The sequence below is a fragment of the Lissotriton helveticus genome, chromosome 1_1, assembly GCF_964261635.1.
Source record: "Lissotriton helveticus chromosome 1_1, aLisHel1.1, whole genome shotgun sequence".
Lineage (NCBI taxonomy): Eukaryota > Metazoa > Chordata > Amphibia > Caudata > Salamandridae > Lissotriton > Lissotriton helveticus.
The window spans coordinates 1,843,854,710-1,843,867,288 of record NC_136057.1 but is presented as its reverse complement, the minus strand read 5'-3'; positions in this window follow the sequence as shown (position 1 = coordinate 1,843,867,288).

Below are 12,579 nucleotides of genomic sequence, written 5' to 3'. Positions count from 1 at the left end.
GCGTAATTCATAGCTGTGCTTATCATGTGGTACTGCTTGTGCCACTGCTCTTGTGTCCGTGTCAATGTAGCTAACATTTAGATGCAATACGTTTATTTCTTGATGATGAGTTAAAAGTACAAACCCTGTGATGTGTTTTCATAATGACATTATTATGTATTAATTTGTTTTCGCTTACTTTTCATGTACCGCGGGAAATGGGGGTCTGAGTGAGAGGAGAGCCATATTGGAGGTCCCTTCTGCGCCTGTGCGACATTCGGCAGCACGAGGGACCTTGACAGATGGAACACCGCCAGTTGGCAGTGATGGGCAAGATGCTCCTGAGAAAGTCACCTCTGCCCTGCGAGAACAGCGAATGTGGCTCCTTATATGATACATTGTAATATTGCGCTACTGTTTGCCGTGTAACTTCTCATGGGAACCCCAAACCTGCTAGGCGGTACCCAAATATGTTAATGAAGGCTTCAAATCGTGTATTGTGATTGGTGTGTTACCCAAACCCTACCTTAGGACCAATCGAAATTGAGGGATTCTGACACTTTGCAACATTGGGGGGTGGTACACTGTCCCCAAACTGTATATCTACCCTGGGTTCACCTAGTGAACCGTCCGACTTGTCTGGTTTAGCTGACCTGTCACTGACCCAACGCACTCAATAGGTGACTGAAGATACAGAGCGCTGCGGAGCACTCTGTCCGAATTTGACCATAGACTAAGGTTCTACTGAACCTTAAAGTGCTGGCAAGGCACTTAGCTGGGAGTTCGCTAACCCAATCGGGGTCTTGATCGATAGCTGCAGAGCGGGTGGAGCGCAGGCGTTTGCTTCCGAACTGTGGGTTCCGGTCCTGTCCTGAAGAGGGTCCTGTCCTGAGGGTTTGCTGTCCTGTCCTGAGGGTCCTGTCCTGATTCGTTTTCCGAGGGTATCCTGTCCTGTCTTGGGTGTCCATTCTGCACCTGCTGTCCTTTGAGGGGTATCCTTCCTTGAGGGTTTCCTGTCCTTAACTGACCCGTGGCCAGGGTTTGGTTTCCACACCTTTCTAGGTAAATATTGCTCTGAACCTCTTGAAATTCTTGCACCTTCTGAATTTCTAACTTTTGCTTTAATAAAGTTCAACATTGCATATGTGATATTTTCCATGCCTTTCTGCAACTATTGAAAGTCATTTATATTTTCCCTAAAGTTTATTCCTATGTCTTCTCATTTGTTAGAAATTATATTTTGCATAGCAGTGTGTCATTTCCTGATATGGTCTAGAACTTCGTTGCCTAGATTGTTCAAAGGCCCATTCACCTTAAGTGAAGCGTGGTATTCATTATAAACTCTCCTATAGTCACCCACACTTAGGCTATCCCTGTTTAGATAATACTGACTTGCATAGTATCTTTTTTCGTTACATTTTATTAGTACCTTGATGATTACTCTGTCATTATTTCTTTATGCTTATGTGATTTACGTTATCTTGGTTATTGATTGCCTTGTTTTATTGTACCTCATGCAAGAAAATATTGAACTTTAGATAAACATTTTAAAACTTCCAGTTGTCCGTGGTCATTTAAACAGTATTTGAATGTTATTGGTTGGGTTTGTATTTTGCTGCCTTTCTTTACAGCTAGCTCCCTGATTCATTGTGGTCATTAGGCACCCGCATCGGTGGATGGTAAGTCGGGTGCACCGAAAATTGGTAGCAGGGAACACACACACACTCAACCTGGTAGAGCTCGTGAAGTCACCCGATCGATGTATATGGTGATTTGGAAAGTATATGGGCCCTGAAGCCGGAAACGGCGAAAACTATTGGCCGGGTGGCCTCGCGCGCTCTATCACTGGTACCTAGAGTCCTAAGGGATCAAGGGTGTTAAATAGGCAGTAAATAAACATTGGCACTTTATAAAATAACCACAGACTCGGGAAAAGTTTAAACACTTTATCTATGTAAATTATTAAATGTCAGAGTCCATACTAATTAATCAAAGCTTGTTCAATTAGAAAGAATATGATTAAAGCAAACTGATGTGAAATTATTACGTGACTTTCTTTAAGCACTGAAACATGGGAAGGGAAAGAAAGGGAAACAGTACAATGACATACCCACTTTATTTCATGTTTACCTAGAATGGTGTGAAGACCAACCCTGGCCACAGGCTGGGATAAATACAGGACCCCCGATAGTCAGGTGCCAACAGGATAGAACAAATGCAGACCAGAATCAGGATAAGTACGGACCAAATTGAAATCAGGACAGGACCATCGTAGGTCAGGACCGGCACCCACAGCTAAATAGCAACACCAGCGTCACACCCCTCTCTGCAGCTAACAGTTGGACCCTGATTGGGTTATTAAACTCCTTCTCAGAACCCTGATTGGGTTATCGAATCTTCTGACAGAGTGCTTCCCCAGCACCTCTGCTCTCGATTGCCTATTGAGTGCGTTGGGTCAGTGACAGATCAGCTATTCGGACAAGTCGGACAATCTAACTAGCTAAGCCTACCTTAGTTATACCATTTTCCAGGGCAGTGTACCCCCCCCCAAATGTTGCAAGTTCATGTAGTCCCTCAATTTGATTGGTCAAAGGACGAGGAGAGGTCATCACACCATACCAGTTATGAGATCACCTGCTTCAATATTGAAATTAGCATTCCCGCCCATAATTTTATTTTCCCATGCATCTTTTATTCCACCCTGCAGTGAATGTATCAATATCAATAACATTGTATTATAATTTGCACAGTCCAGATTCCTCTTGTGGGGTTGAGAGGTCAGTCTCCCATGCATATCTTCTAGCAAGACAAGACTTTGCGGGGTTTCAATGTCAGTGATTCAGGGTTTTGAGCTTCTCTGCACAGGTGCAGTTCCTCCAAAGATGGAGTTCAGAAGTACATGTCAGGCCCAAAATACGATACATGTAAAGTAGAAGAGAAACAGTTTTAGAACAAGGAATAAATGAATGCACTGTATACCAATTATCTCTACTCTATTCCCATTACTTCATTTTACCTATTGCATTAATCTTTATGCAGAACTAACAATGTTTAGTAAAAGCAGCAGCAGATGCTTTAGTATATAACACATGAAGCAGCCATCTTAGTTTTTCCCACCAAGCAGATAGAATACGTCATGTCACGTGAGTGTGACAGACGCACGCGCAGTACAGATCCTGCGTTGCGGCGGCCATATTAGGTCACTCAAGTTACTCGTTAGTAAAAGCACATAGGCGAGCTTCCCCTAGATACTAGAAATGTCGTGTGGTGCAATATTAGGAAGACGAAACATGTTAATTAGTACGTTACAAATTATTTCGAGAGAGCTGAGTACAAGCAAGTCGCTTTACGTGCGCAATCCTTGCTCCATCAACTGTATGACGCATCATGTCGCAAGGAGTTACAGATACGTAAGTATTTCTGATGTATCTGTATGACACAAAAGTGACGCATTGCTGGAATGTGTCAAAAAAGTAACTTAACTCCAGCAATGTGTCTTTTCACATGTTGCCCATGCCCCATGTGAAAGGGGCTGCGTAAGTCTTACGCCTGCTGTGAGGCAGGCGTAAGATATTGACACATTTGCACCCTAGAAGTGGGGCAGTGAAATCTGGTAGATTTCACTGCGTCACTTCTACAAGGCTTGCTTACATGTGAACGCCCACCCTGCATACATTATAGCTGACGCCGGTATAATGTAGCGCAGGGGTTTACAAAGTGACACATCTGCTTAGATGCGTCACTTTGTAAATAGGGCGCAACAGGAGACATGTTTTACACCGCCGATGCATCACAAAAAATTACGCAGCGGAAACGCAAAACTGTCGCAAGGCCTCATAAATAAGGCCCTATATGTGCTACTCAATACAACACACATAGAAGTTGCAAAACGTCATTTTGTTTCAAAGATTGTTTATGTGCAGGAAGGGACACCTTCCTGCACATAAACAATCATTGGCGTTTTACTGTTTCATGTGTGCTGCACAACGCAGCACATATGGAAACAGCAAAAACGAGGAGAAATGAAACATTTCTCCTTGTTTCACTAGGGTAAGACAAGGTTTTTCCTGGGCTTAATTTTGGCGTGCCTCCTATTTAAGCCACCCTTGTAAATAGGGGGCAGCATCAAAATCAATGGATGTTGCGGTGAAACGCCAACTGCAACACCCATTGTCCTCCTCTTTAATGCTATGCATAGCTTGAAAGGGTGCCTTATTTACATGGTGATACCATAGGGGATGATGGACAGAGTGCTGGAACAAATCAAACACTCACCCCCAGTCAACTGATCTTGGTTTAATCCATCATCATTCTTTATGTCACTACACCACCCAAGTTCAGACATGGCCATATGCAAATCAGTCTGACCCTATGCCTCATAGGAACAGTCCAGCCCGAACTGCCAAGCCATGTCTTCCCTGGACAGGAAACAAGCATCCTGGGACCGGTTTCTGGCTAATCAGCCGTCATCAGCCAGGTTAGCTTGAATCCAGTAGCAAAGTGAGCAAGGGACCCACGTCTGGGCATACCCTGCCAACTTAGGGCGAACAAAGCGATACCAAAGGGGATACCCTGAAACCGGTCCCAGGATGCTTGTTTCCGGTCCAGGGAGGACCTGGCCTGGCAGTTCAGTCTGGACTGTTCCCATGAGGTACATGGTCAAGACTGATTTGCATATGGCTGGGTCCAAACTGGGGTGGCGTAGTGGGCAAAAGAACAATGGATTTAACCCAGATCTTTTGGTTGTGGGAGGATGTTTGCATTGTCAGCATTCTGTCCATCATTTGTTTGCTGTAACATTGTTTACAAGGCAGCGTTAAGCCACGTTAAGTGGCTTAACACTGCCATGTAAATAACGCAAAACCCCTATCACCACCACAACATCCTGAAAAATGACACAGTGGTGGAGATAGGGGCTAGTAAATATGTCTCTCTGTGCACTACGTATATGCTCCACTGTCCTCATTGTGAGTTGGCTAGTGGTGCTTCTCATGTAAAATAAGCTTCACAGGCACTGTAATACTTATATCGCAATCATGCTTCTACAGCTAATAAGGGAATGTACATCTATTTATATATGTGTGTTTCTTTTAAAAAAATGTGCAGCTATTAACACAATGTTTAATGTGCCACCAACCAGAAGTAGGGTGCCCAAACAGTCCAACACTTCTTGACAGGCTGCTCATTGTGCAAGTGGGCCTTCTCATACATGCCTGTACTGCTTAATGTCTGAAGTTAATTACGCATTCCATTTATCACATATTAGCAGATTAGAATGTTGGGAGCTCCATTGAAGACAATGGAATGCTCCGGTCTTCTAATGGCTGGTAGAAGCCCAGAGCATCAACATTCCAATGTTTGTCTTCACAGCTCTTGCTGTGATCAAAGGACTCATGAAGCCCGAGGGGATTTAAATCCCCTCGGGCTTGTTGAGGTCTTTGTTTTATTTGTTAGAACATTCTACCATCTAGTGGTGGAATGTTCTGATAGCCTTATAGACTGCCGTAGCTGGGCAATACATGCCATTAAAGGCCGATTCATTTTTAAAGGCCTGAGCCTTCAGCTTGGACCTTTAATGCTGGAGTAGGCCTATAATGGCTGGTATAGCCTGCTATAGCAGGCTATATCATTAAACTCTGACAGCTCTTTATTGCATTATGGAAAGACACTTTTTTGCATTTTTCAAAGTGCCATGTGCACACATGCATATTTCAGGGGTGCAACAGGGTGTCCTTTTGACACCTTGGCACCCTTAAAATTGCATTCTCAATTTGTGATTCTCTAAATGTGAATCGCAAATTGAGAATGTCTTCCCATTCATTCCCATGGGCCTCCTAGCCCATAGGAATGAATGGGAAGGAATTCCGTATTTGCAAATCTCAATTCGCGTTTCACAAATAAGGAATATGTAGGATTCGCTAAGTTTTTAGCAAATCCTACATACATTGCATTTTGCGGTTCTCTAATTGCGAATTGCTAAAAATCGCAATTTGAGAATCACAAAAATCGTTTTTGATACATATGGCCCTGAGTCTAATAATGAATAAGGGAGAAATCTCTACAAGAAAGGAGGAGGAGTACGCAAGGGCACAGTAATAGTTAGCAGAATGGGCGAATGGTCTGAGAATGAACGGGCCAGGACCAAAAAGTCCTGAACTTTAGGCAACAGAGTCCATGAGTTAAGCCAATAATCTATGTGTGTGTGTGTGTCGTGGTGCGCTGAATAATGTGTGTATCCGCCTCTTATGCTGGACCTAGCTCTCCATACATCAGTCAATTGCAGCTGTAAAGCAATATCAATTATGGTCTGAGCAGCGGTCGACAAGGGTCGAGGGGGACCCCTTGAGCGGTCAAGAGCTGTGTTTAGAATACAAATAAAGTCCCCCCCCCAGAACAATGACAAGGGTTGACGGTCTTTAAGTAATGAAAAAATGGACTGATAGAACAGCAGATCATCATCATTCGGGCCATAGGAATTGACAACCAGAAAATCTAACTCAGGACTATGACATCTGGATATAACATACCTGCCCGCCGGGTCGGTCTCACAGTGTTCCAGTTGGAGACCCGATCTAGGGTTTACCCATGTCAGCACACCCCTAGAATGGGAGGTGAAACATGCAGCGTGCCATGACCCTGCTAGCCTGCTACCGGTAATTAATGTGCAGCCAGGGTTACGGTGCGTCTCTTGAAGTAAGGCGACATCGACCTCCGTACTCTTAAACTAAGCCATAATTTCCCGCACCTTACGGTGATAATTTAAGCTCCTGACATTCCACATCATGAGGCTTAGCCGCTTAACCTGACCCCTGCTGGGATTTTGGACATGTCTTGTAATAAGAAGAAGCATGTGTCTTAGCCACCCTCTGATACCTCACAATCCACCCAATGCATCATAGACAAAAAAAGGCATGTGATCTGCAAAAGGAAAAAATACAAACAGAAACCACAATCCCGCCGCCACCCTTGCTTGCACCAACTATGCAAAGGCGAGTATCAGTACCCCAAGTCCATAAAGGACAATCAAAAATAGCGCATAAACTTCCCAAATACTACAATGAACCCCTAGAAAATAGAGAGAAGCAGCGGGTAACGCAATGGGGCGGATGTTACACAAACAGTATCAAACTAATCCGCCCCCCGCCACACCACCGAATTCCAATCCTAAAGCTTCAGACATAATAATACATAACAGTGAGGAGATGCCTACCAGTAACACCCTAATTGGCCTCCTAATACCAGAGTGCTCCAAGGACTCACCTCCCAAGTTTACCCATTACGCCCCTCCTCCTCCCCAAAAAGTAAAAGAGGAGAGAAGCATGTTCAGTTAGATAGCATGAAACTGCAGTCAGCCTGACCACCATTTCAGCATAACAATCATTGTGACATCGTCAATACACCCTTTTATATTCCAAAATAACTACAGTGAGCACAGCAAAACAGCGGAATACACATGATAAGCTCACTTCCCCTCAGTCATTGTCATCAAGGCTTCCATTACCAACATTTGCCGGGGGGGTGTCGGTCTGTCCCTTCCCACGCTTGCCAGCCCGTTCCCAATCCTTGAGGGCTTTCTGTAAGGACTGGGGGTCAGAGTAAGTCTTAGCTTTACCATCAAGCAACACCCTAAGATGTGCAAGATATAACATAGCATACTCTATCCTCTGTTCACGTAGCTTGTGTTTCAGGAGAGTAAATTGCCTTCTGGCTTCCTGTACTTTAAGTGTAAAGTCCGGGAATAGAGAGAGGGAGGCCCCTCATACTCTAACTTGCCCAATTCTCTTGCTTTCCGAGGCGCTGTGTCCCTGTCACGGTAGTTTAAAAGTTTGGCAATTATGGGCCGTGGAGGGGCGCCGAACTGGGGCCTAGGGCCAAGTGAATGAAGCACCTTCTCCACAACAAACAGCAGAGAGAAGGTTTCAGCACCCAACAATGTTGTGAGCAATTTTTCCACGAAGGTCAACGTTTTGCCCATTGCAGTAGATTCAGCCAGGCCTGTAATACGGAGGTTACTGCATCGTGGACTGGCCTTCAAGTCCTCAGCCATGTCGTGTAAGGCAGTTAATGCCCTCTCCACCTGTTTCTGGCGCTGCCGGAGGAGTCGGACTGGGCCTCCTCTATTTCCATGATGCGACGCTTCGCCATGTCTAGGTGTTCAGAGTGCTTGTCGACTGTCTCTGACATTCTGTCCATTCTGTAGGCCAGTGTGTCAATCTTCGAGTCAATGGCTGCCAGACCCTGCTGCATGGACGCAATGATCTGTTTGATGTTGCCGACTGGGTCTTCAGCAGGGTTGCAAGGTTCAGACATCGTGTTTTCCACAGCATCCTCACAGCACCGGGATTTACGCTGCTCAAAATGTATCTTTGGCTGAGATTTGTCTGGCTATCCCATCTCAGTGATCACTGACCAGCAGGCCTTACAGGTACTCACACACTGGGCCCAGATGATGGAAACCTGCAGGCCGGGTGCGCAGCGCCACCTCCCCTAAATCATAAGAGGTAAAATGTACTAGTGCCCTATGGCTGTTGTCCGCTGCAGTGACTAACCCCGATGTGGGCTGACCCCTGCCCCCCCACTTGGTCTATGAGTGTCTCCTCAACCTTCTATCCCTCCATGGGAGGAGACACCAAGCGGAGCAGATAATGCAAGGAAGATAGCGGCTACGGCAACTCACCCAGACAGCACTGGCAGGCAAGTCACACTGGCCGGGGAGCGGTAGGTCAAGACATGAAATCTCAGACGCCTGTGGTCAGGGGCAGAATCCAATCGACGTGATGCGGCCCACAGCAACCCATTACACCGGCCTCGGCTGCGTCACTCAGTTCGCCATGCAGCGGGGCCCACCTTGCATTCGTCTACTCTGGGGGCTCCTCACAGCAAAAAGGCAGCTCCGGGGACTTTGAGCCGGGATTATCGCAGATAGGGGCCCCACTCACCTCCATGTACAGACGGCAGCCGCAGCAGGATGTAACCATTCTGGTTGCCGCACTCGGCAGCTAAGCAAACAGGCCGCACGTCAGCACGTTCTCCGCCGGCCAGATCGTCAGTTGCAGGCAAATCTCGATATGGGTACAGCATGAGATTCAGCAGATTAAGGGCACCATTTATCCATTGTCTCCATGTGTAATTGGAGCAGGTGAAGCCACAAATTATTGTCGGATATATGCGGTGTGGCGGAGCTCTATTACGAAGCAGCCATCTTCAGGCCAGGCAAGCTCCGCCCCCCCTAGTGTCCTGTTATTGGGTGAAGAAAGAAATACCTAGTAAGCATTGATTGGAGTGTTGGTGTGAGTTGCACAAATATTGGACGAGGGTTAAATAATACATTTAGTGAAAATACGGAAGAGTTTTGGGATTTCATCAAGTGAATTAAATGGGAGAACGAGAAAATGAAGTTGATTGATAAGATCAAGAATTTCTTTAAGAAGGATAAGCGCATAATAACTAGGGATGGAATTCTTATGCCACCTCCTAACACACCGGCTTCCTATATGATGATGGAAAGTGGATATCATATGTGTGTATGGTTGGAGAATTGGGTGGAATATAAGAAAGATGATGGTGTTTTAGCTTTTCCTGAACATGGTACATTTAATGTGAGAGTTCTTCAGAATTTAAGAAATAGAATGAATTTGTTGTTACCAAATCCAAGGTCAACACAGTATGACACTCTGGAAGAATGGGAAATTCAGGCATTTGAGCGTGAGAAATATAGAGGAGGTATGAGAATCTGTCAGGGCTCACGGGAGGTTTCCTCCTCGCAGCCCTGTTGTGGCCCCTACTTCTGCCCCCTCTCCACAGCATACCAATCTCAGTGCTCGTCATTCCTGGAGTTGGCGAGTGTGCTGGCGACGCTGGACATCCAAGATGGCCGCCAGCACACTTGCCGTTTAGCGGTCTAGTTGTTGCCTCTAGTTTCAGGAGCTCAGGTGAAGCGCTCCAATGTTTTATGGTGCACTTCGCCGAGAGATTTCCCGGGTTAAGACCTACCTTCGTCTCATCGTGGAGTAGTTAGAGAGGTGGCGTCTTATGTGGCGTCGGTTCTTCAGAGTCGGGTTCCCTGAAGAATAGAAGACCACAGGATAGTGTTCCGGTACCGCATTTCGTTTTCACATCCATTACAATGCGCAAGTCATGAAGGGTAGCATCTGCATAAAGTGTTTCTGAGGGTGTTAACGTTTGAAAATCAAGAACAGAGCGCTAGTCTAAGGGTGTAGCGTCTGCAGTTGCAGTTCTTGTTGCGCATGTCCTTGTTATATTGAAGCTATGTGCACGCGCTGCAGAAAAGAGGTTTAGTAAGACTCCTGCGCAGTGTTATAGGAGCCTAAGGAGTTATGGAATAAGAGCTGTGCTGAGGCAGAAATAAATTCTTGAGTTTAACCACAGTTAGCAATTCAGTTGATTATCCCTGTAGAAAGAACCCGGCTGGGTACTTTCTGCAAGATATGTTCATTAATTAAGAATTACTGGAAACGTGTGAGAAGTATCACACAAAGGGCTGGTAGTAATAGTTTCTTAAGAAGACGTATTGATAGAAGTCTTCTGGGCATTCATAGTAGAAACTAAAAGATAACCAGTTGACTTATCAGTTTGTGTACGCTGTCAAGAACCTAATGCTTTTACTTTGAACACTCTTAATTTACCTGATAATATTGAAAGAAAGAAAATATAAGAGATGACTCGAATAATGCTAAAGTAAGTAAGGAGAGAGTAAACACGTAAATACAAACATAGAGTAAAGAGAAAATACTTACCTTTTTTTGTTTCCTTGAGAACAGTAGAAAGAAATCGGGCATAACCTGAGAAGAAAGAAGAGAAAAGCAAATAGATATTACACAACCATAACATTCAACAGAAGAGAGGCAAGCCTCTAGAAGGTTCCTGGTAAGAAGAATGATATAATTTGAAAGTGTGTATTAAAGCATATTAGAGTCTAATAACATTAAAAGGCAAATGTTATAGAAGTGTATGTATTTACAGCCAATAAGAAGAAAGAAGAAGAAGGGGCAGAGAGCTAAAGAACAATACAGGCAGTCACTTCTCTATCCCATTCCCCTCTTCCCCCTTGTTACTTACCTGCTGAGGTTAGAATATAAAGCCTAGCAGAAGGGTATTGAGAGGAGAGTTGGGAAAGGGCATCATTCTGCTCCTGTGTGGTTACCTAATTATCTAGCCCTGACAGAGTGAAGTGCCCAAGTTGGCACCAGCACCCGAGCAGAATGACAGAAGAATTTGATTAAAAAAATTTGGGAGATATTCTGGGTAATATACAGAGAAGTTTAGAAGCAGTTAGAGAAGAAAATCAGATACTCGAAATGATTAACCTAAAGATGAGCGAAACAAGTGCAGGAGCTAGTCAAAAAACTTTCACATTTGAGAATCAAAGAACCAATACCAGTTCCTCAACCTTGGCCCCCACACAAGTTATTCCCTCCTTATCACCAGGTATTTCTCTAGCCCCACCAGAGCAATTTAATGGGGACCCACAAAAAGCTCAAATCTTTTTGACCCAGTGTTTCTTACATTTTATGTGCAGACCAATGATGTTTCCTGATACACAGTCTTGCGTTGCGTTTATACTGTCGTACCTCAGTGGTGACGCAGCCTCCTGGTCGATGCCCTTAGTCTCCACAGATAACCCAATTTTGTACAACCTAGAAGATTTCAAGAAAGAACTCCTCCGGATATTCGACAGAAGAAAAGCCTCGCAGGCTACGGATAATGAATTGCTGGAATTAAAGCCCAGTTTAACAAGCTAGTAGTGGCAACAAATTGGCCAGTTTTCTACCGAGGACTACGTGATGAGTTAAAGGATGCCTTATCGCAAATTCCCAATCGCCCTACGGAAATCTCTGAGTTGGTGGACTTAGTGTTGGAAATTGATTTTCGACAAACGAAACATAAAGGTGAGAAGAGGAAGGAGTGTTCCTCGATTTGATCGAATGAAAACAGCGGGCAACCAAGGGAACTGTGGGGGCTGAACCCATGCAAATTGGAGCTGTTCTCAGACCCTTATCTAAAGAAGAAAAAGAGAAAAGGCACCAGAATAAAGTTGCATGTATTGTGGGGGACGTGGACATTACGTTAAAACCTGTCAAAAAAGACCCAAGATACTCATGAGAGAGAAGGAAAACTCGCAGCACCACCAGTGGGGGGAGTTGGGCTGGTGGATGCAAGTGACAAGACAACTCCAGTGAATCATCAATTAGCTAACACATTGCAGGTCTCCTCACCACATTTGACATTATCCGTGACATTAAAATTCAGAAACGTGGTATTAACTGAGGTCATGATCATGGTGGATTCCGGAGCCACTGGCAACTTTTGTGACCAGAAGTTTGCTAAGCATATTGGATTGTTGTCTATCAAAAAAGAGAGGAGTGAAAGAGTTAGGGCCATAGATGGAACTGATTTAACTTCTGGTCCAATCACTAATCATACTGAACCAGTGCGTTTGATAACTAAAGAGGAACATCAAGAGATCATACAATTCAACCTCATAGACGCTCCACAATTTCAATTAATCCTTGGATTGCCCTGGCTAACCGAACATAATCCTTTGATAGATTGGGCAGCCAGAACAATTCAGGTAAAGTC